The sequence below is a fragment of the Parasteatoda tepidariorum genome, chromosome 1 (genome assembly GCF_043381705.1).
Source record: "Parasteatoda tepidariorum isolate YZ-2023 chromosome 1, CAS_Ptep_4.0, whole genome shotgun sequence".
Lineage (NCBI taxonomy): Eukaryota > Metazoa > Arthropoda > Arachnida > Araneae > Theridiidae > Parasteatoda > Parasteatoda tepidariorum.
Genome location: NC_092204.1, coordinates 101,062,048 through 101,067,766, shown reverse-complemented (window position 1 = coordinate 101,067,766; position 5,719 = coordinate 101,062,048).

Sequence of the window (5,719 nt, the reverse complement as noted above, 5' to 3'; positions counted from 1 at the left end):
TCTTGCTCTCTCTCTCTCTCTATATATATATATATATACAGGGTGATTCTAAAAAGATGGGAAAAATTTTAGGCAGTGATAGTACACACCCAGACAAACAATTTTTATCAAAGAATGTATGGTCGAAAACAAAACGCAAAACCACTAGAGGGCACCAAAAGTTATGTTCCTATATGAGGCAAAAGCAACCAAAGAACGATGAAGTTAAGTTATAAAAACAAATTTAATGGATTGCGATTCCAATAAGTGTTCAAAACAGTTGCCGGCAGAGTGAACTTTCCCTGAAGCGGCCGAAAGCTTGGCGACAAGTTCTTCTGCAGATTCAATGGTAGTCTCATACGTAAGAGCCTTCAGCTGTCCCCACAAAAAGAAATCGAGACATGAAAGATCTGGCGAGCGCGGTGGCCAAACTATAGGACCACCTCGCCCAATCCATTGGTTTGGAAAGGTTACGTCCAGATTGTTTTGCACTTCTCGTACGTAATGAGCTGGTGCTCCATCCTGCTGGAATCACATTACTCGCCGGATGTGTGGAGGAATGTCGTTCAACATGTCTGGCAGCACCTGTTGCAGAAACGTGAGGTGTTTTTTTCCCGTCAAGGCGTTCTGGCAGAAGATACGGGCCTAGTAAATGGTCGCCGATTATTCCTACTCAAACATTGATAGAAAAACGTCGCTAATGTGAATGTGCGAATGTGGATAAGTGGCATGTGGATTTACTTCTGCCCATACATGCTGATTGTGGGTGTTAAATGCACCATCACGCGTGAAGGTACATTCATCTGTGAAAAGAACAGTTGCTACAGAATCAGGATTTATAGCATTCTTCTGGAGAAACCCGCGGGCGAATTGCACACGATTAGGATAATCCAGTTGAGTCTGTCCCTGGACTTGTTGAACATGACAAGGGTGCAAACGTTCATCTTTCAGAACTCGCCATGTTGTGGACTGCGATACCTCCAATTGTCTAGCCACAGCTCGTGTACTTGTACTTGGCTGATCAGCCTCTATATTCGAAATAGCTTCTTCCACCATTCCGTCCGTCCTTGCACGACCTGCATCCGACCGGGCTGATAGAAAGGATCCAGTCTCACACAACTGTCGGTGCAAGCGCTGAAATATTTTGCTGTTGGGCAACCGCCTGTTGGGAAATCGTTCTGCATATCGGCCTTTTCCTTGTTAGAGAAGGACAACATTTTCAGATAAGTTACTATCGCGATTGACAATGCACTGTAATGGGTTATAAGAAAACACAAATTCCAAAACAAAACTAATCTCTAAAAAAACCAACTACTCTGTCGTTCGAAAAAGGTCTTCTAATTTTATCGTCTGCTTTTATTTTATTGTTTATTTCTTTATGTGTTTATTTTATTTTATTCATGCTTTTGTCAGCCCGTTATTTGAATAATATTTTTACTTTTATTCATGCTTTTGCTAGCCAATTATTTTTCAATATTTTTAGACATTATAGCACTCTTGAATCAGCAGCTTTTATGTATGAATCGTGACGAAAACTTGACGCGCAGTAACTCGCAACAGGAATGGAGCTTTCACGTTTGCATGAATAAACTTTCCAAATGCGCCAGCACCTTTGCGTTTTGGTTTCGACCATGCATTCTTTGATAAAAATCCTAAAATTTTTCACTCCTAATTCCCTCACTTCCTAAAATTTTTCCCATCTTTTTAGAATCACCCTGTATAGTTATATAACAGATTTTATGTTTATGGTTATTATATTATACATAAATTTAATTTACAAATTATATTTTATAATTTGCTTACAATTCAATAACTTCTTTAAGATACATAAATGATTTTATTTTTAAAAGAACTGACAGTTCTTTTTATAAATGAAGCAAAATTAAATTTAAATAATAAGAAACTGTTTTATATTTTAAAAATGCCAAATTTATATCATGTCAAAAATAAAGAAATTTTTTTAATGAAATTTCGTCTATTAAAAATATACTTATTGCTCCTTTGCCATTTCTTTTATTCGTCCCGTGCTAAGAACGGGTATTCAGCAAGCTATATAATAATTAAGGCTGAATTAACAAATTAATTTGTTTTGAATGGGAATTTCCCATTTTTGGAAATGGCACAAAAATATGTCGTCTATGGGAATTCTAATATATAGTAAAACGATAGTAAACTTTTTTTTCACTTTCTAGTTGTTTTTCTGCAGAAAAGGACTCGGTCCCCTGTATAAAATCCCTCTATACCCTTCCCTCATAAACTTTCCCCTGGAGAACACCTGCGCCCACGGGTGGACATCATTAATTATCTATTTTCTAACAGTCGTTGAACAGCTGACCCAATTTTATGGGCCTACGACTAGGGCAAAATTCACTTGAGTCAAATTCCAGTTACCCCACAGAGGCTATAGAAGTAAAGAGGCTATCTCCTAACCCCCCAAAAGAACCTCCCCCTGAACTAGAACTTATACTTCGATTGGTAAATGAAGAGAGGCCAGGAAAGAGGCGTGGTTTAGGCTCTTTTTGCAATTTTTTTTTAGCATTTTTTCATTTTTGATAATAACACATTTTATAATTGAAGAAAATAATTACGAATTATTCGTTTGGAAGCTTGAAATCTATAGTTTTTTATGTGTACTAAAAAAAAAAGGATTTACTGAATGAATTTTGATAAAAAACGGATTTCTAGAAGATAACTCGATTACCGATCTTTCAACTCCATTAATATTTTAAAATTTAGAGTGAAAAGAAGTGAATACACAGGAACTTAGAGTAAACTATGAAGTTTCAACTGCTGAAAGAATTTTTTAAATATATCAAAGTGCAAACAAATTATTTGTAAATGAAGTTCAAATAGTAAAAGCATTAGCAGCTGACATAGAGATGCCAGAACTGTCGTCCTCACAAAGATCTTTTTGTTCTCTGAACTAAAACAGGAACATTTCTTCGACTTACTTTAAATTATAAGGAAAAAAAAAAGATAAAAGAAGAAATATGTCAGAGAAAATAAAAAGGAATTATCGAAAACCTTTTACCCACTTTTACTGATCATACAGCATTGTACACGATTGTTTTTGCTTTTTAAAAGAATACTTTCTTCGATGTAAAACCTGGGAACAAATTTTTTGGTACTCTTGGTACACTAAACATCCTTGAAACAAAGAAGAAAAAAAAATTTTTTTTCGAATAAAAAGTACTTGATATTAGTATAGATTTTCACAAAATCTTGTCCGCCAAGACTATATTTTTTTTAAAATGAAATATATTTTGGTTCGTTGGCAGCAGAAAAAGGCATCACGGGAGAGATTCATCCAATTTTAGAGAATACATTCAAGCCGCTTATAATGAAGAGATTCAGTCTCCTAAATTTCAAAACCTTACATTTATATACTTTATTGTAAGTACAATTTTTATTACTTCTCGTATTAAAAGTAAAAGAAAAACATAATTATATAGCGAAAATTTAAATGAAAAGCTCCTCAAAAGGAGCATGTGCTCATGGTAAACGAAAATATTGCGCAACAAAAAATTACAGAAACTGCTTAATACTGCAAAACAGAACTTTTCAAAATTCCTTTCAAACATATTAGAATAAAAAAAATTTTAATTCAATAATAGTTTTTACAAAAAATGTTTGCATTATTTTTTTTTTTTTTAATTTAATGTTTGCGAAATTTTATTTTTATTTTTCTTTTGTTTAATTTCATTGGATTTGTAAATTTTAAATCAATATTATTAGAATATTAATAATTTTTCGCTTAAAACAATCAATAAATAGAAATAAAAAACTTATCTAGCAATCAAAATTTAATAATATCTACTTGAATATTTATCTGGTCAATGCAATTTATATAACGAATAATGAAACTAAAATCAATATGATTGGTTTTCAATACTTAAATTGGAACATTGCTTCTTAAATGTAATTCATTATATAACTAGGATAAATTTATGCAATAAATAAATAAATGTTAGTGATACCTTTAAATGGTTTCCTTTCTTGTTTTCTAGTGTTGAATGGTTCCTAGAGGTTGCAAAGCACATTCTTACTGTACTATTATCGAAAAGTTACGTTGACGTTCAGGTTCTTAGTATAATGAATGCTTTTTATTTGTAGTTAGATGCTATTGTGTCTCTTAGTTTATTTTATATATCGTAATAAATTATAATATTGCACTTTCGGTGGTAACTTGGCGCTGATATCTGTTTTTATTTCTCTTATGTTTTTTTTTTTTTTTTTGATTAATAAGGAAAGCAGTAATCATGACTGTGTGAACTGATGTAGACGATACTTGCTCTGAAGTCAGAGCATCAGTGGAAGAGATTAGGATAAATCAGGGTTCGTACAAATCTTAAAAAGTGGTAGCAAAAGGGGTATATTTTCAAATAAAAACATCTAGTGACGAATTTAAAAGTGAAAAACTCTTTTATTACAACATTGACACAACTTGTAAAGTGTCATATGGACCGTATGAACCATGATCCGAAACCAAAATACTTGTTAAATCACAATGGAGCGAATTTATAGTGTTCGGAGTATTTTTGCAGACATCAATGAAAGTAAATAGGTACCAATTTTTTTAAGGCCGAAATAAGATAATATATTGAATCCCCGCAGAAATACCAGATGTCTATTGTAAAAAAAATCAAATTTAAAAAAAATTCGACTTGTTAACAAATTTCCTAATAAATTGATTGAAGCTGATTTTTTAGTTTAATTTTAAATAATAGCAATATCATTATAATTGAGAGCAATGAAATTTACATTACTTGAGCATCGTCAACTTTTAAACTTAATTTTTACTTGAAAGTAACCTTGTTTTAAACTAAATATTTGTTCAAAATATTAAATTCAAACCAATCTGGTTAAAGTTCTCTTAGCCTCGGGCTAACCATAGACGGCTTTAGTAAATTTCATCTCCATGCTACCCATATGCTCGTTGATGATAACAAAATTGCCCCTTGTTCGTTGTTTTATCTAAGAGTTGTTTTACCCTTTGGAGTTTCAAAATTAATAGGAAAAGAAAATTATGCTATTTTTATGTTTTTTTCCCACAAATATTATATTTCTGTCTAGGTACCCAGAACCGGATGGGAGATAAATTTAAATTTTACTCGACTTCGGGAAACGGCAGGTTAACAAACTGTCCCCGGATCAGTCAAAATGTTAGGATTTCGTACAACACTAATAACCATCAAAAGAGGGCATTTATATTGTACACCGCAAATTTACCTAATGTCTAGTACAAAAGAAATTGAACAAAAAGTGATCCCACTTACAAACAAAACTTATAATAATATGTTTGATGTTGATTCTAAAATTTTATTTTAAATGATAGCAATATGTTTATTCCTAATTTTAGTACCATTAATAAAATTCATATTACTGATAGAATTAATAATAATCATAGGAATAATAATCTTAGGCATAATAATTACTCAAACTATAAATAAATTTAATACTTTCATTTCGGATTTTTTTTTCTTCTTTTTTTTTTTTTGTTTTTTTACCTGAATTTGTCCCTTTTTAAAGACTATACATTGAAAATTTTTAGGGATCATTTAAAATTTTTTTGTCTATAATCGATCTCAATATTTGTTATATGCTACAATTTAGTATGGTTTTGTTAATCTAAGTTAGGCATCACTAAGTTATTCACCCAAGTAACCAAAGTGTTCAGGTGCTGACTCTCTCTCTCTCTCTCTCTCTCTCTCTCTCTCTCTCTATATATATATATATATAT